The sequence below is a fragment of the Macrosteles quadrilineatus genome, unplaced genomic scaffold, assembly GCF_028750875.1.
Source record: "Macrosteles quadrilineatus isolate MER2022 unplaced genomic scaffold, UCM_ALF_1.0 Scaffold_4__1_contigs__length_99947679, whole genome shotgun sequence".
NCBI classification, from domain to species: Eukaryota; Metazoa; Arthropoda; class Insecta; order Hemiptera; family Cicadellidae; genus Macrosteles; species Macrosteles quadrilineatus.
The window spans coordinates 24,913,580-24,936,342 of NW_026542597.1; positions in this window are offsets into that span (position 1 = coordinate 24,913,580).

A 22,763-nucleotide genomic window follows, 5' to 3' on the forward strand; every position below is an offset into this window, starting at 1 on the left:
ACCTGCAGACTAAGCGAATTTCCATTTGCTTGATTTAATTTTCACAAACCTATTTAAATAACATTAGGTTTAACTGGTACCTAGGTTTGCTGCTATAGGGAGGGTAATATAGTATATAAAATAATAATAGTATGATAAGAAACAAATAAATTTACCCAATTTTATAAAAATGTGTCTATAAATAAGGAAAAAACAATAATAAAAAATCTTCGCTATTGTAATAACTTGAGGTTTTTACATTTACATTTTTTAATTTTCTCCGTAACCGATAACTGTAAAAGACATTTTTATGTACTAAATTATTTGTTTTTAAGCTCTACAAAATTCTTTAATGATAAAATTGTAAAATTGTATGTTTTGAGGGTTAAAAATGAAAAAAAATATTCTTACCGGCAAAATACCTATAAAGCAACCGTTCCTATGGCCTTATCATGCCGATCATGCTTTTAATAACTCGTTTTAATAAATAAATGTACGTTTACATGATTCAATGATTTATTTAGGCCATTAATCAAAAGCAAAAGGCTAGGTCACTTACAATACAAATTAAATGATAAATAGTCCATCTCTTGATTCACAAATAAAAGTAATGTTTGTACCAAATTCCACTAAATCGGATGATTTTTGGGAATCATCGTGCTAACGGACGATAATAACTTTTTTTGATACAGTTTAGTAAAATATATTTTTTTTTTTGAGACAGGGTCTGCAAAAAACTCACCTAGTTTGAAAATGTATTTATTTATTGTACTAGATACAAACTACTGTTCAACGACTGATACCATAGAGAAGGCTATGCTGATACATTAAATGAAAGGTAATAAAATAAAAGTTATTCTAACACTATCACACTTCAATATGCGAACCATTTGTAGCCCTGTAAACATGCAAGCTATTTTTACTCATTTTTATCATTAATATTTTATTATTTGTATTATAATTTATTACCAAAACTATGTTCAAGGTCAAATAGGTGTACGCAACTTATTGCCAACGTATGAAACTAAAACTTTGAAGTATACTCTACACAGCACGAAATTATTATTACTCATCCATTTGAACAATAGTATCAGACCAAATTCCACACGAACTTGTCTGTACGTCTTGTAGTGAAATTTCCGATCTTTGTGAATTTGTTGTGTTCTTCAATATCAATCATGTATTTCAATTAATTTAGCATGTCCTGTATAGATGGGCGCACTTGGCGTTGAAAAATTACCCGCTGCATGGAAGATCTGTAGAGTGATTGTAATTGAAAGATCTTATTTGCCTGATCTTTCAGCCTCAATAAACTGTTAACTATGTTAAACTGTTTTATTTTGTTTTCATGTGAAAGTATTGTGCCCAAAGCTTAGCTTAAATGTTTATGTATAAACATTTGACAGCTTTGGGAAGAGTAGTTTTGCCGTTGAAGGTATATTTTGAAGGTATTTTTTCGGCATGTAAACCTACATTTATTAAAACGAGTTCGCGAAGCATGATCAGGCCATGGGAACGGTTGCTTTATTGGGTATTTCGTTAAGAACGGGTTTTTCGTATTTTTGACCCTGAATATATAAAATTTTACAATGAATCTCCAAACCATTTTGTAGAGCTTAAAAACAAATAATTTAGTACATAAAAATGTTTTTTACAGTTATAGGTTACGGAGAACATTAAAAAATGTAAATGTAAAAACCTCAAGTTATTACAATAGCGAAGATTTTTTATTATTGTTTTTCCTTATTTATAGACACATTTTTATAAAATTGGGTGGATTTATTTTTTCTTATCATACTATTATTATTTTATATAATATATTACCCTCCCTATAGCAGCAAACCTAGGTACCAGTTAAACCTAATGTTATTTAAATAGGTTTGTGAAAATCAAATCAAGCAAATGGAAATTCGCTTAGTCTGCAGGTTTGCTGAGGTGGGGGTATATTCATTCATACTTTCATTTATTTTCTATTAATAGCAAATAAACTGGCATACTCTCTAAATCAATACGGTGTTTGCTTCAAACAACTATATTGTGGAAATATTGAAAAAACCACAATTTTTATTCGTATTTGGAAAATTTATTTATTTTGATGGTCTGTATTTTGACCATTATTTACGCTACATACTTGCTGTTGGGCTTAAACTGTCACAAATTTATTCTTCTTTAATATAATAATATAAAATTTTCGATAAAATCAACGGTTTGCAAGATTGAGTGAAAAACAATAGGAATTGCCATAGTTTTGATATTTCGATAACAAGTGGCGCGCCCCGCGGCGAGCGGCAGTATCTCGAGGTGGATAACTTGGATTTTATGTTATGGGCCCAATACTAACAACATATCAAAAAATCAGAACTACCCGACCTTTTGCATACCAAAATGTCTTATTTTACTGGACTAATATTAGAACATACTATACTGAAGAAAAACAATGTAAAATGTTCTGGGTATTTATATATATTGGGGTTTTGTAACATAGTTTATCACAGTTAATATGCAAAAATTCTCCCATAGTACACCCGTCAACTAAACTGACACTTCTATGGCCGGAAACATTCAAGTTGAATCCTGTCGAAAGTCATTCGCCCGTGACGATGTGACCCAAGACCCCACTAAGTGGGGTCTTGTGTGACCTGTCCCCCTGAGACCGGGCCGGACCATCCGGCGGCCGATCCAACCGAAGCCGAACTAGAGGGAGTCTGCTGCAGATTTGTCTTCTCCTTTTATCCATGGTGGAACCTTTGCCCCGCAGATGGATGGTGCACGTATCTGTAACGTCGGCTACTATTTTGCCAATTCAACGACGCGGTCATCCTTCGAAGATGAAGAGAGGTTGAAGTTTTATGCTTAGTATGATTTTGCGACAAGTGTTTCTCTGTAATACGAACAACTAAGCTCAAAATATTGACAAATAAACAAATTATCACGTTGACAGATTTGAAAATGTAGTGTTGAGTTCCTATAACCCCTTAACCATCACCCGAACTTTTATTTAGTTGTCTGTTACTGTCTGAGAAAATTACGATTACATTATAAGAAGAAAATTACCCCAAATACTTATGAATGCTATGGATTTTTTAAATCTCAGTAGTCTAAGTTATCAATGAGACACATCAAACGTCACATAATAGTAAACAAATGGCACAGTAATAAAGAAATAGGATAAATTTGTTATGACTTTTGGAGAGAGCAGTTATAGCCTCTATAATAGAACCTGTCTCCTGCCCTTTTTCTAGTAGAGACTGGCCAGGATCTAAAACAATTTAAGGGTCAGGAAACACGATCCATCATACAGACTATAGATTAGTTTCTATTTTGAGTAATGTTAAACATAGATTTTTGTGGACATCATGCAGTGGATTTCTGTTCTCAGCTTATCGTAAACAAAAGCAAAATACGGAATAAATGTTCATAATGATGATGAGCCGAGACCGAAACCAAATCTCGCTGATTTTGAGGAGAGAGCAGTGAAAGTCGCTAATACCGGCGCGAAATGTGAGGTCGCAGCACATTTGCTAGCCGCGGTGTCCGGTGAAAAGTTCAGCATAATTTGTACCGCCGTCCCTACTTCCTGTACATTCAACTGCTGAATGGCACGTAAATCATGAAATGGATAAAATCTAGGAACAGCTGGAATACGTGTTTTAATATTCATCGGTGTTTTCTGTCATTTTATATGGCAACTGTTCATTTTTTAGCTAAAAGGTTACCCATATTCTAGCTAGAAGACTAGGTAGTTCTGTGTAGTAGGCCTATTGTTTATTTTCTTTCTTTTTACACAAATTTGTCGGATCCATTTTCTATCTTTTTTTGTAAAGATTAGTTAGCTACCAAGTATCATTGAAAAGTATTAAAGTATTAAAATATTATTTAAAGGATTATGAGAATCCAAAGTAAATGGAGAAACACCGTTTCTGAAGCAAATCAAACACAGATTAGATAACGATAGCTCCAAAAAATAAGCAATTACGAAAATTGAAGTATTGTGAAGTGGTTGTATACCAAATACAAGAACGATTCTTTTAAGCTCCGAAAAAAGTATTCAGTTTGACCAAAGATGAGCTCAACTCCACTTTTCTACTTATTATAGGATGGATTAATGGATGTAGTGATTAGAAAACAATCTATCCCCGCTCTCTAAAAATGAGTCAAACTCAAACTCATCAACACCTCTAGATCATCAGCTATCAAGTTAAATGAAACAGTCAATGAAATCTAATCAAACGCTTCGCACTGCCGTTCCTTGATACTCACCTACCAATTTGCATCAAATTTACGATTAAATTTGAAACTTTATATCTCATCATAAAAGTTTAGTTTCAAAATGCGATTGTTTTCATCTCAATCTTTTTTTTAATTTACATTACTATGCATAGCATTTAGTTGAAGGACTTTCTTTTATGCAGTGAAACTACTATCTAGGAGGCATATTGTCCGTTAGACCAGAAACAGCTCGTTGCCTCAAAACTACTGAACTCCTGATTTAACAAATCTAAAATCATTGGTGATAGATATTTGGACCCGATTATCAAAAATAACACCAACCAGCTTTCCATCCACTACACCAGCCATGAACCAACACATTAACTTTTGCACCTCATTCATTACAAACCTATAAATGGTTTACCCCGCCCCTGAACCTTACACATAGTACCGCAAGTGACATTTCAAGGTCAGCATGAACCGGACCTGCCACAGCATGCGAGTGCCACACGCGGCTCTAGAATGTAGAATGTAGGCTGCCTTGGATCACACCTGCAGGTGAACCCTACAAGGCCTGTCAGGTGACAACTGTTGCACTTCTCAGCTACACGTAATGTCTGCACGTCTGCACGTCTACATGTACCCCGCACCGCTTCGTGTCACTGCAGTGTTGGCCAACCACGCTTAGGTGTTACAATTAGGTCGTGGCAACTGCTAACTTTTACCTCAGTGCCAATATTGTGTGCGATTTGATAGGACTTTGCTGTGAAATCGATGCAATTTGCATTAATGTTACGCAATACCTCGATGTAAGCGACGGTAAGGAGTGATTGTAAGGATTTACTCGGGTGGAGTTTGTGCTTAGTTTGAGAGTGAAAAGAACAGTGTCATCACGCATTGTACAAATATTCGAAATCTGGATGAATGTGGCCACCACCGAAAGGGTAGCTGAGTGGCTAAAGTGTTCCCCAAATAATCAAAAGGTCGCCGGTTCGATCCTGAGAAAAGTCTGTAGCTTTTTGTTGGTTCGAAACTGGACTCAGCTGTCCCTGATCATTTGGCTTTAAATAGATTATCCTGACTGATGATACAGCTGATCTTAGTCGGAAACTTATCTTAGTCAGAAACAAAGCTACATACATCTTCTCACGCCATTCTACACTCATCCTTCAGCCTTCACTCAGATTTGGTTTAAAATACGCACCTAGGCGGCGTCCCCACCTCAATCGATAATGATAATGATAAAGACATCCAGTCCACCAAGTACAGTAATTGTTAAGGACAGAGATCACCGCTATATCCTATGAGACCGGTGTTGCGCCATATAGTGTCCAGAATATCCAATAACCGGAGTTCAAACAAATATGAACCGTCACCACGATTGAGGACTTTCACACACCCCTACACAGGGAATGAGGATGCAGCTCACTGTTGTATCCGTTAAACGTGAACTGATGTTAATATTGTACCATACACATACCAGGAAATTCAATACTGAAAATTCGAACAAATGCAGTTGTCACCCGGCGTAAGTTTTCTAGTCCACCAGGCGCAGTGATTAGGGACAAGATTATTGCTGTACCCAAACTTCAATTCGGAGTCAATATTGTACAACACACTGACCAGGAAATCCAATACTCGAAATGCGGACGGATCCATTCGCCTCTAGGTGTTTGAGGACTTGCAGTCCACTTGACACAGTAATTGAGGACGCAGACCACTTATATATCCCAGATCTGACAATCTAAGCCTGAGAATCTAAGGTCTCTAATGCTTGGTGTTCTCACCACTTAATTGTATTACGTTCCTTTCTAATTTAGTAAACTGTACATGGATGTTTTATTGCTGAATTCAGTGGAAGAGATCACATTGAGATCTTTATTCTCCAAAATGCTTTCACTTGGTATGTTATTTGCTTCCAAAATAAATCATTATATTTGTACAAAGTGATGATGGATGATCATTTTAAGAATCATTTTAATATCAGTTTCAGACGAGCACCAAAAGCACTCCGTTACTTAAAAAATTAAAAGTGAAGGAAAATACTTTAGTTATTATTTATCTTGCTTATTCAAGCAAAGCTTAAACCTTGGCATGTTTCCTTTACAGAAATGTTGGCCTTAAAATGTAGTCTAATCAAATCAAAACGGTATATTGTATTAGGGAAAATGGTATCCAACAATATATACGTTCATAATAAAGTAATCTATGTATAATTACTGTTACAGTACTTATATAGTTGAATTATAAAAACCAGCAATGCAGCATACCATTGGGGGCATTTTGGTCCAACTTCGAACAATAATAATGTACTCTCCTATTTTGAAATAGTAAACAACAAGGAAAGAAAAACTAAGTAAAGTTTAGAATCAACTAATGAAAACCCTTGAATGTTTCATTTATTCACACAGTAAAATCAATTTTATACTGTTAATTATTGGTATTTAGTTGTAAATTTAATAATTACCTCGTTTATATATATAACTCATTGCCAAAAACAAATTTGATACCTCAACCATACGTTGTTAAAAATGCTGTTCCTCAATCGTGCATTGTTAAAAATGTGGTACCTCAACCATGCATTGTTAAAAATGTGGTATCTCAACCATGCATTGTTAAAAATGTTGTACCACAACCGTGCATTGTTAAACATTTTGTACCTCAAACGTGAATTTTTAAAAATGTTGTACCTCAACCGTGCATTGTTTAAAATGTTGTACCTCAACCGTGCATTGTTAAACATTTTGTACCTCAACCATGCATTGCTTAGGTTGCAGTTGCATTGGTTGGGGAATACCAGTACTCATTGACAAATTTTCACTATTTCTATAAGATACGAAAAACTTATAAAGACTTATATTTACCCTGAAGAATTGTTTTAATAACAGATAATAGTTATCAAATACACATTATTATCAACCTAGACATGTGATGAGGTTGCAAATTCCTTTGATAAAGCTGTGTAAAAACCAGACTGACGGCTCCCGAACATGTTCCGCATGTAATTGAAGAGAATCTCTATAATAACATGACCGTCGGCAATTATAATGACGGGAACTATTTACCATTATCTTTATTTTTGAAATTCACTCACTCTGTTCAAAGAGAAGGACTAATTGTCCTTATTATATAATTAAAATAATGACGATCGTTCGAGTTACACTTACCGCGCGCGGCTGTCGGAAACAGTTCGTACTTTTATTAAAAACCCGCATACATTAACATATTTAGATGTGGGTTGTAGTTATTTGCTTAGTGGAACGATAAGGATAAGGATTAAGGATAAGGGATTTTTTTCTAAAACTGGAAGGTGAACAGCTTTACCTGACCTAGGACAAGTTATATAGATCTGGCCAAGTTGAAACTTCTAGAATTCTTGCAGACGTTTGAAAAGGGGTTTTTGGGTAAAATACATCTAAGACTATCGAAAATATATATGTATCAAACAAAATATTATCCTTGTTTGAAGACGAGAAATTTATTTTAAACAATACAAACCGTAACAATGTTAAAATAAATATGATGTGCTATTATGGGAAGAAAGTAAAAAGTGATATAAATAATTCAATCAATAATTTAACTTGAAAATCGAATTACCTTTATAGGGACATGAAAATGAACATTATTTATTTACACTCTTACTAGTGGTATTTGAAACATTATATATTCTAGCATTTACAGAATCATTAAGAAAATACTATACATTCCAGTCACTTGAATACATTGTTTCATGTTTTATCTATTTTAAACTGCACAGAGTCTTGTGATTTTCCTCACAAAATTTTAGTAAACCTATTTAAAGTTCAAACAGCATAAGAATCCCTATATGTTCTCGTACAAAAATACTAAACTGTATTGAGTACGGTACAGCAGTCAGTAGTTGGAAGACAAATAAAGGAAGGGCTGCGGCCGTATCGTAAAGGCCACCCTTAGCGCACAATGGTGGTAATGAACTGCCCACCTCACCGCACCTTTATGTCGCTCACGATCTAGGTTGGACCGCGCACGATCCAGCAATAATCTTAACTGGCCTTTAATTGGTCGAGTATCGTGTTCCGTTCGTACATATTGTCGATGAGCACTTCCCGCGGATTGGCCGTGTTCGTGGGTCTTCCGCGCGGTAAATAGATTTCTAATTGCGCCTAGATGGCGTTCTGCAATTAAGGGAAAGTTTGCTTCACGAACTAATATTTTTCAAAGATAGTTGCACGTACCGTATGAAAGCTCTGCACTGGATGTTACAGAAAAATGGAGAAATGCTGCAAATAATTGTGGTTTTGGTAATTTTCGAGTAAGATCGACAAGATAAAGTACAGTATTTGAAATATTTTAATGTCTGGATAACCAAAGGGTTGTGCTGGCTGTAGCCCTCTTCCAAGTCTAAGTTTAGGGGTTCAAAACAAAGCCGATTATATTTAAGGAAAATGTTTATACCTAAATGCCACACAAATCGCATCAAATCAAAATCACTCTATTCTTGAAAGACAATAAACACATTCTTGTAAATATTCTTGTAACATATTCTTGTAAATACACAAAAACAACAGTTACTTAATAAATATGATAACAAAGGATGAACCATTAACATTTTTAAAAAATGTAAAGATGTAACTGGTAGGTACAGTTTTTACGCTTTATACAAAAATAACTTCATCTCGACCCATCCTACACACATACTTAGCTTACAGAAAACACTACATCCTGCCAGTAATTATGAAATATGTACTAAACAGAAACTTAATTTCAAGCACCTATAGAGGTGGATAATCGCTTGCACCATATTTCGCTTTATGACGGAGAAAAAACGAGCATTGTACAAATAAAATAGTACAACCTAATTCAGGAATTCAAGGAAACACATAAACATTCAAAAACCAAATCCCATGTCGGATTACCACTTACTCATAATTTCCCGGTAGCTCCCACAATACCAAGCTCTTCCCACATATGAGTCAACCCGACATACGTTCTTTGAAAAAACCTCCGACAGGTTGCAGCCCTAACAAGCCATAAAGTAGTCCCGCGACCGCCGCGTAAATCCAGCCTTTAATTGGACGTTCCCCGAACCTGAGCCGGGACCTGCGTATGATTCAGTCACCTGTTCTTGTCACAGAGCTCATTAATTGTTCTGTGTACAATTTATAATGTATCCGAACATCCAATTATTTCTTAATTGGTGAGTCAAACCAAAGGAAACGGGTTGAAATGTGACCGAGTTACGCATTTCCGGATTTTTAAGGAATGATCAGATTTTTTTAGTTTCGGTTTTTAGAATTTTACATTCGTCATAGGGAAATATCATTGAATTTTCCAAACTGTGAAAAAGTACGGTTATTGTATTTAGTTTCTTTGTGTGGCCTTCTACGTTGTTTGTATTTTAATTTCAACAGGACATGAACAGAGTTCTATGCATTATTTTGTATTATGTTTATTGAAATATCTACAATGTCTATAGGAGTCGGGACAAATTTCCTTTTTGTGCTGTCTTTAAATAAATCATAGGATTTGGAGAAACATCTTCAATTGTTAAAAGAGCACAAGGATACCTACCGACAGTTTGAACACATCAAAAGTAGAAAGACCAAACTACAGGAAGATCTGGACATATCAGGAGCTCAGCATGAGGAGTTGTTGCAATTAATTCAGGAGATGGGTCTTGTGGTGGTCGAGGGTGAAGAGGATGATGGCAAGGGTGAGGTTAGAGAACAGAGGACCAAACCTCTGAAGAAATCTCAAGAAGAACTAGCAGACGTCCTACAACATAGATATGGGTCTGTAGTTGAAGCAGTACATAGAAGAATGTAATGGGTTTTTGGATGAGCTACGAGGACTCAAGCTAGAGTTAAAGGAGAAAGAGCTTCACAAGTTCTACGCTGTTGACCAGGATGATATACAGCGTAAAAATGATAAAAGGACTGAGGAAAGCTCAGTCTTACGTAGAGGAGCTAGAGACCTTCCATCTTCAGAGAAGGCTGTCAAGATTACTTTTATGGGGGAAGAGTGTACTGTTTTTAAATAGACCATACTCATTTTTGTTTGTTTTTGTTATGAGTCTTTGGAATTGGTATTAAAACAGGGTTTATGTAATGTAGGTTTTATTTTATTTTTAAATACTTTATTCTTTTTTACTATTGTTCGTAGCTTAGTTATTTAAATTTCAACACAATAAATATACGAGTTGTATATGAGATTGATGATTCAATCTCATGTCATTTTGTAAAGAAATTGGTGTCAAAATATGAAAAAAAAATAAATTTAAGTTTTCATTCTGAGCTAGTACACTGCTATTAGTTATCATAAACGTGTGGTATATTCACGTGTGATTTTGGAGCTAAAACTCAGACAATGAGATAATACAGTGAACCAAATGCTCTTCCAGTGGTTTACCTAATTAGCACAACTCATACAACTAAGATGAAACAGCACTAAAATTTTAAATGAATTACACATGAGCTTGGCCACTGCTACTTTAGATGATGCAACTGATCACACCCTTGCCTATATATTATTTGAAATTAGTTTGAATAAGTCTTAAATAAACTGCACCAATTTATTCACCCACTTAACACATCGAAACATTCGCTCTCCTTTCTCCACGCCTACATATTAACGTTGTATAAAACCTTGTACGCAAGGACCTTTATCTAGCATTACATCGGACTAGATCGGACTAGGACATAGCACGATCTGCATATTGGCCGCATCACTTGTATATTTAAAGATCTTGTGCTGTGTAACAGTTAAGGTTCACGACGACACCAGCCACATGTGATCTTCAAAGGTCAATGCGGTCACAAATGTGGCAAACTGGTCACTAATGTGGCAAGATCACAGCTGGAGCAGCGACCCTGACGCCCACACACTCAACAATGTGTGAAGGAATCGGTTAGCAAATAAGCACACTGATCATCACCTAATATATGTCTAAATACATCTATTAAAACTCTTCTACTAGAGTTTATTAAACAAGAAGTGGTTCATTAACATGTTTATGATTTTTATTTTTTACTGATAACTGTAGCAATATATATCATACAAATCTATTTAGTATGACCACAACAGCTACAATTATTCATGGAACACCAATAATTGAAAAGCATAAATCGGAGTTAACTCCGTGGAATTTCAAGGTCCAAGGTGGATTCCACAACCAGATCTGGTATGATGAACGTCCCCTCACTGCCTATTAATATTCCCCTCGACACGTGGGAGGGTTGAAACAGTGGACTGTGAACCGTGGTGCCTCGCAGAGGAAGGTGGAACTGAACCAGAATGTCTGGGACTGATGTAGTACTTATCACCAACTTCCAAATAGAACAGTGTCTACCAATGTCTCTTCCTCACGTGGAAGAGTTGAAACAGTGGACTGTGAACCGTGGTGCCTCGCAGAGGAAGGTGGAACTGAACCAGAATGTCTGGGACTGATGTAGTACTTATCACCAACTTCCAAATAGAACAGTGTCTACCAATGTCTCTTCCTCACGTGGAAGAGTTGAAACAGTGGACTGTGAACCGTGGTGCCTCGCAGGGGAAGGTGGAACTGAACCAGAAGGTCTGGGACTGATGTAATACATATCACCACCTCACAAATAGAACAGTGTCTACCAATGTTCCTCTCCTCACGTTGGAGGGTTGGAACAGTGGACTGTGAACCATGGTGCCTCGCAGAGGAAGGTGGAACTGAACCAGAAGGTCTGGGACTGATGTAGTACTTATCACCAACTTCCAAATAGAACAGTGTCTACCAATGTTCCCCTCGCCACGGGGGAGGGTTCAAACAGTGGACTGTGAACCGTGGTGCCTCGCAGGGGAAGGTGGAACTGAACCAGAAGGTTTGGTACTTATGTAGTACTTATCACCACCTCACAAATAGAACAGTGTCTAGCAATGTTCCTCTCCTCGCGTTGGAGGGTTGGAACAGTGGACTGTGAACCGTGGTGCCTCGCAGGGGAAGGTGGAACTGAACCAGAAGGTTTGGTACGTATGTAGTACTTATCACCACCTCACAAATAGAACAGTGTCTACCAATGTCTCTTCCTCACGTGGAAGAGTTGAAACAGTGGACTGTGAACCGTGGTGCCTCGCAGGGGAAGGTGGAACTGAACCAGAAGGTTTGGTACGTATGTAGTACTTATCACCACCTCACAAATAGAACAGTGTCTACCAATGTTCCTCTCCTCACGTTGGAGGGTTGGAACAGTGGACTGTGAACCGTGGTGCCTCGCAGAGGAAGGTGGAACTGAACCAGAAGGTCTGGGACTGATGTAATACATATCACCACCTCACAAATAGAACAGTGTCTACCAATGTTCCTCTCCTCACGTTGGAGGGTTGGAACAGTGGACTGTGAACCATGGTGCCTCGCAGAGGAAGGTGGAACTGAACCAGAAGGTCTGGGACTGATGTAGTACTTATCACCAACTTCCAAATAGAACAGTGTCTACCAATGTTCCCCTCGCCACGGGGGAGGGTTCAAACAGTGGACTGTGAACCGTGGTGCCTTGCAAGGGAAGGTGGAACTGAACCAGAAGGTTTGGTACTTATGTAGTACTTATCACCACCTCACAAATAGAACAGTGTCTAGCAATGTTCCTCTCCTCGCGTTGGAGGGTTGGAACAGTGGACTGTGAACCATGGTATAGATATCCCAAGAACAAAACAACCTGCGCAGAAACGAAAAGATCACGTGGTTCGCGCAGGTAGGTGTGGCGTACCATTCAAACCTGCGCGGCTCGAAACGGCCCAGGGTTCTTTTGTTTCTGGTATTACTATACCTTGCAGGGGAAGGTGGAACTGAACCAGAAGGTCTGGGACTGATGTAATACATATCACCACCTCTAGGGCGTGGCGACATACCTGTGCGTGCTGCTATGTGGCCGATACTATCAACCCTTGTTGAACACCTTGATGACTTGAGAATGTTTGTTTGGTATTGCCCTGACACAACAGAGCGTATTTAACCTAACAATGGCCGAAATATGTGTGTAATGAAGCTGCAATCTTTGTAATTGTCTTTTTTTATTGGTTTGAGCTACAAAACAAGATCAGTGTATGTTTCGTATCAAAACTGGCAGCTGCATGCTTATCAATGACTTTGTAGCTTATCTCCTATATCTTTGTAATGTTTTTATATAACTTGTGTTATTAGATCCATTACAAAAGACACGCCAAGGTGTGTCTTTTAGTGTAAAGAGGAGTGAGAGCTTTGTTATTACCTAACATCCATACGTTCTCGCTATTTTTAAAGTGAATAAGCCTGTTCAACACCAAGTTACAGCCGAGTTCAAGATGTATAACACCTGACCACAGTGACCCAGTAACAGCCCACACGCAGGCTAGAGCCACAAACTGTATGGAGATCCCCAGATAACGCCACATGGTACACGGCGCCAGGCTGTTCTTTCCGCGGGAAGCTGGGCAACAGGTTGTGTAACTTTTCGGCGGGAATACTGTCGTTAGATACGGTGGTCCACTAAGTTTTACATTTTACTGCTGGGAAAGTGGTCGAGAAGTGTCGAAATAGTGAATTCCAACGAGGGCAGACCATGTGACATTTAGAAAATGTGAAATTTAGAAATGCTCAAAGCATTTCGTAGTCTCCAGTTCAAACTATTTAAGTCAAAACTCAACGTTCTGTAGGTATACAAGCTTGTATAATGTTCAAGATGGTGTATGGTTCTTCATATAAATGCAAAATCACCCTTGGTACGATGATAAGCAAGTCATTAATTTTCGTCGAGAAAAAACATATTTTAATTTGATTGATTCTAGATTTAAACATCAACTTAAAGGGTCACTCAGCCTACTGGTGTATGCTTAACCAAGAATCCCCTACATTAGTGCTGTATTTAAATTGTATTTCCGAAGGCTTCCTTCACAAGTAGAATAGAATAGGTTAAAGGTCCTCTTCTTGATTTTCATATACAAAATGTTTAGTACACTAAAAAGTGTTATAATATTTTCCAGTGGTATATTTAGGCCCATAAAAACTATACTCCCTTACAGATCCGTTATCATTTTGGATCACCTAAGGATATTTTTAAGTATTTCACTTCTGTTTATATTAGGGACATTTTCGTGTTTTTACCACTTATTTAAACAGACTTAAAACCATTTTAACCAAATAAACTATTTTTTATAAGCTTTTGCTCGTTTGATATTACAACCAAATAATACAGTTTACACTTTATAAAGTAGTGTAAGATAAGAACTTAAACAACTTTTGTAAAATCTAATCTAATATATAAAATTCTCGTGTCACAGTGTTTGTCTGCAAACTCCTCCGGAACGACATCACCGATCGTTATGAAATTTGGTGTGTAAATTCTGTAGGTATGCGAATCGGACGTAAACTATTTCCCGTTTCGAAATTCTTAAAAGGGCTCCGCCCCAGTGGCTCTAGAGTTTCCCATGTTAACCTTATGAGAAATGGAATTAATGAATCTTAACAGCTGTTTCAATTAAACAAGTTGGTTCTGTTCTATGATGTTCAATAGCATTAAAGTTACAAGGATTACCAACAGGGTGCAGCACTATTATTTCTTTTACATTTATGACAACAGCTAATTTGCAACCAAAAGGTGAGTGAGCGTAGCGAACGAACTTCAACCTGGAGGCGAGTTAGCGTAGCGAACGAGCTAACCTGAAGGCAAGTGAGCGCAGCGAACGAGCTCCAACCTAAAGGTGAGTGAGCGTAGCGAACGAGCTCCAACCCAAAGGTGAGTGAGCGTAGCGAACGAACTTCAACCTGGAGGCGAGTTAGCGTAGCGAACGAGCTAACCTGAAGGCAAGTGAGCGCAGCGAACGAGCTCCAACCCAAAGGTGAGTGAGCGTAGCGAACGAACTTCAACCAGGACGTGATTGAGCGATGCGAACGAGACCATCTTGAAAATTAAACGTAACGGTACTTTCTTTCCATCGGTATGTCTTAGGGGAAACCTATAACTTAGGCGATACGAAGTTCGCCGGGTCAGCTAGTATAATAATAGAAATGACTTTGGGTTTTTACAATAAGATGAGATTGGTAAGGATTTCACATGCATTTTACAAAAAATATGCTTTTGGTTTAAGATACAAATTTGTTGTACATAAATAGTATGACCATGTATAATGTTCATACTTGTTATACAGGAGTTATTACTCCCCACTCCGCATACTTGAAATATATTTATTGCTTCTCGAGTTGCATTTTAATTTTACAAGTAGGTCAGATGGTCTGCATAGTCTTTAGGATTATTAGGAAACAACTTCTTAATTGCATTTAATTGAGTCTTAGACTGAAGCAGGTTTCTTTGTAATTAATCAAACTGTAATGAAACATTTGCAATACTTTAAATGTTTTGCTTTTAACAGAAGCACTTCGACTAATTGTTCTTATAAAAATGATCTAAGATTGAATTAACTCTTGAGCCGAGCTCTTCGAAGAAAACTGATGTTTTTCGTGAATTATCGCCCTGCAATTTCATGATTACTTATTAAGAATTTAGATCCTAAGTAAAAGTATTATCGATTGGTGTCGGTTTAACTATCAGTTTTGGGGTTTATCTGGCTGGCAAAAAAACTGACTTTTAGCTACAAAGAAGTTTAATTCCTTTGGAAATGCGTGGTTTAATTTGCATGATCTATTAAAATCTTAGATTGTTTATGAACATGTCTTTGATATAAATGGATTTGTTAAACATAACTGTTGACCGATCAAATCTCTTAAGAGATGGGTGTTTGAAGCGTGGAATTTAATGAACGCTACGTAATTTTCCCTCTGATAACTAGCTATTCCACTAAATTTGGACTAAGCAGAGCTTGGCTACCAAATACTCTAATAAAATATCTTAAATGCAAATAAAAAATATTTATTGTGTAAAAAATAGACCTAACTTTCAAAATGGGCATACATTTCCATTGACGAACCCGATTACAATACTAAAGTTATTTACTAGATGAATTTATCCAAAGCAAAAATAGGTTTCCTTGTCTGAAATGACTTTCATTTTTGTTTTCTGGATGACTTGTTTTTTATAAGGTTATCCCCTAACCAGCGGGCTAAAGCATTATCAATTGTCATACAGCAAAAAACCATGGTCACCATGGGCACTTAATTGCGCTAAGCCCTGAAAGGCCCAAAACAAATTTTACTTTGTTGCGCCAAGTCCAAGCGGTAGGAGTGAGTTGCCGGCAAAAGGAATGTCCTTGTTTACATGACATCCTAACTTATCCTAAGCTAACCTAATCTAACCCAATTTAACTTGCCCTAACACCTAACCTAACCTACCAAACTCAACCTAACCTAACTTACTCAATTATACAGTCAAAGAGGGTTGCCACTTGGTGCAGTTAATGAACGTATTGGATGGCTCCCTGGAGTAGTTTGCGCAATCCAGGAATACCCAACTACCTGACTCAGATCAGTGGGCGCAATTAAAGCCCGCCCAAATCCACTGGTAATTGGTAAAACTAACGTACAATTTTCCAGGACAGAATTATCTCAATCATCTTGGGGATAGTCCTAAAAAAAAAGTTAAATCTGAAATTTACTATCCCGATGTTAACTAAACTTGAAACTTGCGTTTAAAAATTCCACTCTCCAAGATTTAATTCCACTCTCACGATCTTTCCAAGTGCGCCATATCCCTCAGTGTACCACTGTGCCAAGTTAGATAACAGACCTGACCTATGAGAAGCCTGCGCCGGTCACGGATCCCTTAATTATAATCATTCACTCTTCGTCTTGTGTAATTCATACTTTCTACCGGTCTGTGCCAGTAATTGATTTCGGCCATATTATATCATGCTTTCAACACTTGTGTCTCGCTCACTGCTGGAGTTGTCTTGGATGAGTGACGCACGAATTGTATGTTTTTAATATGAACGAGTTGTTCAAACTTACAGTTCACATTTAAAGCCACTATCGTGTAATATGGTTTGGCAGATTTTAAAATGTCTTAAAGTTTAGTCTCTAATTGAAAAGCGAATATGAAATCAAAGAGATATTTAGTGAGGGCAAAATCCACCTAAAATAATGTTTTGGAATGACAAATAACACATATTACTTAAATACTCTTTTAAAATTGGAGTGTCTTTACATCAGATAGATACTACAGGGCCAAATTAGTTGTATTTGTAATATTTTTTACGGTCTTTGATATTTTGGATCAGGTTCCTGCCACGACCTTAAAAATGTAAATGGGGCTTTGGAAAGTTTGTTTTCAGTGGTCTTCTATGTTCAGTGGAATACCTGGAAACCCCACCATTTCTTGACTTCATTTGTTTACATTTCTCAAACTCAATAACCTATCCCACATAAATGAGGAATCAAAAGAAATTCTGTTTGTAACACTATGGATTATAGAAAATATATTGTGTATAATCAATGGCAGTTCTTGTATAGCAGTGCTTTTTTTAGTAATTTTAGCCGATTTTTTTGGTCATACTACGTTACGAAACATTACTCTTTAAATGTATACCTTCAGATATGTTACAAAATACAAACTTAATACTACGAACTTGCATTTTTTCAGATGAAAACACTGATTTGATTGAAGCACTTAAATAACAAGAAAGGTGACAAATAAAACTATGAACAAAACTAAACGCATTCCACAGTGAAGTGAGCTAGTGAGCTAGTGGAGATGGTACAGATCTACATTGCTGTCTGCACCTCCGTGCATACCTTCAGGAAACAGCACACGTTACAAAGAGTAATGAAGTTTATTGAAATCGCACCAAGGAAGGAATAGAGAGCCGTAGCCGCCCCAAGCTAGTAATTAACAAAGAACAAAGGAATGCCACAAAGCTACCGACTCATCGTGCGATAGATCCGAGTCAGTGAACTCTTCACTCTACATGTCCGCATATCACCGACCTGATTGAAAACCCACCTGATGAGAGGTTATTGGAACGTTGTGTGGCGGAATATCGCGGTACCGCAAGTAGGTCTTCCCTACAGGAATGGCTTTCTAGAGAGGAAAGTCTTCCGGTTGCATGGAATCGTACAACTATTTCTACTAAGTTGTTCCTAGTTGATATACACTTTGTTTCAATTGTAATTTATTGGGTTAGTGTTATTTTTACACGGTATGCAGCAAAAAGTGTACGGGGCATATCAACACACAAATTTATTAACCATACTATCCTTAGATGGATCACAGTTTGAAGAAAAAAACTTTCTTGGTTGAAATGACGATGCTATAACGTATCATTGAAAGTCAAAAACAAAACGATAGCATCTAGTAACCAACAGTAAAATATGAAAAAATTCATGTTTTAAACAACTTAACTAAGAGATCTAATGTAAAATTGTCAAAACAGAGCAATTTAAAGCTAAGAATACACATTATTTAGACCATAGCCATGTTAAGCGTGAATTTTGTCAGAAGTTAAAACATCCACACTATGATGACAACAATTGACGAAAGCAACCCATGAAAGAATAAATTGTTGCTAAAACTCGTTGAATAAGAAGTGAGACAAGCTCTAAGAAAGAACGTTTTTTAATCATACAAATCCAAACATCGTGGAACTTCATGAATGCATCCACAATTTACTTTGCCTACCACTGCATGAAAATGATCAAATTTCCACACCTGTAAACAGTACGCAAAATTGTCCATTTACGCTCTAGAGCGGGAGTGGATCATTAACCCTCCCTAAATCAGCTGATTTCACAGTTAGTGTTTCTACACTAACCACAGCCGCGGATCAGGTACCTTAACCGGTAATCAAATAACATAACCTAAAAAGCAAACGCAAGCATAACCAAAAAGGCCATATGTGTGTTATGATAAGTTAATTATGGTGGTAGGAAAAATCTTGTGTGCACAAACAGTTGGGCCCCAAAAATACAAGTCCCTCCATTGCATCGTGATCTCACCAATTGACGAGACGTTTGCTCCAGTGACGTCATATAACACGTGACATTTGATCTCAACGCACAAACCACGTGATCACTTCCAGCTTTGAACCAATCCGAACAAATTGATAATCCCTGATGATGGCCGAGTGCAGATTCGATTACGCCATTAACCAGCTGCATTGTCATTACACCTAGGCAGAGCTGCCAATAGACACTTCAGCTGCCAACCTTCCGGACGTAAATATACCTGTCTGCGAGATGCGATCAGTTATAAGTAATATTCCCTGTAACGGTATCTGAACGGTGCGAACAGAATCTAGATACGGCAATTCTATATATTGAGAATTAATATTATTGCAATACAGCTTACAGCTGTGGTAATTTGAGTCAATTTATAATCTTTAAATCATGGGAAATGTGTTTGATGATACATATGAATGTGAAAGCCGGTAATGTGTATGGTTTATAATGATTGGCGATAAGTAGGCCGGGGTTGAAAGGTGTACTTTGATCTGTGTTTTTAAAATGACTACATAATAACAACCACGTAAGGTATACACTTCAAAACGAGGGCTTTTATTAAAATCTCTCAATTGGATCTAGAATTGTTTTGATCACATCCCTTAAGTTAACTTGTAACTTATTTTCCATCATATTCATTGTGGTATGGTTCATTTCCTAACACTGTATTTGTTCAATACACAATCAAATATAATTTAATATTTTAGTATTTATTCCTATTGGTGTTTGATCCGTAAGATATCGTTGGCTTCATTATCAAAATCGCCCAGGAATCTTTTCACTGCTAGATTTCAATTTAACAAGTAACTAAATACATTACAACCCACAACCTAAAATATTTCGAAAATTCTAAAAAAGAAAAATACAAGTAACGTGTCCTAGTATTATTAGTTTTTCTATGTAATCACAGACAAGTAAAGTATTCCTAAACCAAATACACTCCAATCATTTATAAATACATAAAGGTGTACAAAATAGCTAAAACATCTTCGAAAGCATTGTTTATCAGCATAAATGTCCAATAAAACATTCCAATTCCAAGTAGAGGCTGATTGTTTAACTGTAGGAGGGTCTTAAACTTGCCCCCGGGCCCAATATAAGCCTGTTTGTTTTGTAATGACCCAACTTTGCCCATACAACCAGACTGACTGTCTAATTACGCTGGGGGCTAAGTCCAGCAGATTTAAACGCCTACTGGGAACCTATTGCTCTTTGAAATGTACATTTCAACATTACTTCTATAAGATATTCAATCGCGTTGCATTACTTTTATTTTTTAATACAATGATAAAGTTAATGTGTTAATAGTATAATATTTATCGATTCAAACAAATTGTTAAAAACTTTCGCTCAAACAAAATGGTTACCGATATATTTTCTCATTTGGTAGTTTTTCATAAAGTTGACAATTATAAATGAAAATATGATATTATAAAGTTCGTATCGTTTTATCACGAATTTTAGATTTGGATTTTGGTGAACTGACTACCAAAGGAGTAGGTATCTTGAGAGAATATACTCAATATAATGTTCAATTCATTTTGATGTAATTTTTGTGTGAAATATTTTTCCATAAAAGTGCAAAATATAAAACACTAGGTTAACCACTAAGGTTGTATCACTTGTTTAAAGGTTTATTATCAGTAAATAGCCTTTGAGGTACTCAAAAGTGAATTTACCCCTGCTTTGAACATTACTTAGAAGCAAGGGTGAATATTTAATCAACCAAAGAAATTGTGTATCAGGTATAGTTTACTACGTATTGCCTACGCGCAATACGGATTACAATCCAATACAATACAATTATACTATGAAATTGCCCTTTATGATGACTATTAAATGTTTATTACATGACACGAATACTATGTATGATCCTACTAATATTATAAATGAGAAAGTTTGGATGTATGTATGGATGTATGTTTGTGACAAGTGAACGCGAAAAATACTGGTCGGATTGGGCTGAAATTTGGCATGATGATAGCTCACATTCCCGATTAACATATAGGAATATTCTTATTTCAAAAATCCTTTCGGGCTCCCCCCCAGTAGCTCTGGAGTTTCCCATGTTAACCTTATGAGAAATGGAATTATCGAATCTTTACAGCTGTTTCAATTAAACAAGTTGGTTCTGTTCTATGATGTCCAATAGCATTAAAGTTACAAGGATTACCAACAGGGTGCAGCACTATTATTTCTTTTACATTTATGACAACAGCTAATTTGCAACCAAAAGGTGAGTGAGCGTAGCGAACGAACTTCAGCCTAGAGGCGAGTTAGCGTAGAGAACGAGCTAACCTGAAGGCAAGTGAGCGCAGCGAACGAGCTCCAACCTAAAGGTGAGTGAGCGTAGCGAACGAGCTCCAACCTAAAGGTGAGTGAGCGTAGCGAACAAACTTTAACCAGGACGTGATTGAGCCATGCGAACGAGATAATCTTGAAAATTAAGAAGTTAAACGGAGCAAAGCCCGCGGGTTACAGCTAGTAGTACATAAGTCAGAAACAATGATTAGATTCGATAGTCAAACAGTTCAAAACATTATATTAACACTAACAAATCATAATCATAAAAGATCACCAATATAATATAAACATTTAAAAACTTCCTTCTGCACTTTTATATGACACCCATATTAATATCCAGAGCGAAAACTAAATTCAAATTCAATACCAACACTGAGAAAAAAACAACTAATAAAATTTACTCAGCCACTTGAAAACTTTAGGTACACGTAAAGTTGTAAAACGCTGCTTTGATGTCCTTTCCCCCAAGGACCTCAGTAAAGGACTTACATAATTAAACATTCAGCTTGAGAGCCGGAGAATACACGCGCGACTCTCGACATTACAATACAAACACGGCTGTATTGGGCCCAGGGGCGGAGGCTGTATTTATGTATCTTCTTATCTCCCGACATTACCGAGCCTTGGTTAGCATAATGTTCTGTAAGACGGTTAGGCAGGCTTGATTAAAATGACACACAGCTTATACTGCGGAGATTAGCATTGAGACGAATACATTTTCATTCTTTGAGGAAAACGAATTTTTATTATTATACGTTGGAATCCGAATGTAAATAACGACTTTAAGTGTTGTGTTTACGATACACGCTATTATCAAAGCCGTTACATTGTGAAAGAGTTTTTAACCATTGTTGTGGATTTAGTAAAAAGCTGATGACATCACCAAGGTTATAACGTCGATCGTAGAGGTAATTTTTAGTGAGGTTCTCCCTGGTCGACTCTTCAGGGAAATTATGGTATAAGTTGTATGTATATATAGATGCTTCGCTTTTCCATACAGTACTTGGATAGCAGTACACCATTTTAAATTAATTACGTAATATTTGTTAAAGCAATGATTGCGTAAAGATAATGTTTTGACATGACAGAAATTTAAGGTTCGAGCCTTGGTGAGAACCTACAAACAAGTATTGTTGAGACTATTTACTCAAGCTACATACACTACTTACTTTACCTTCGACAGATTTTTAATTACTAACTATCCACTGCTCATTACTTCTAAGAGACGTTATTTTTTCGGTTAAACCTTTCATTGCCTCTGACAGTGATGCAACGAATCATTGTACCAAACACTAATTGCATCACTCAACAAATTGATCTGAACAGCTGATTAGTTGAAGATTGAAGCATTACAATTTTACTTATTTTCTCTCAATCCTTGAACCTCATTGGTCCGTTGTGT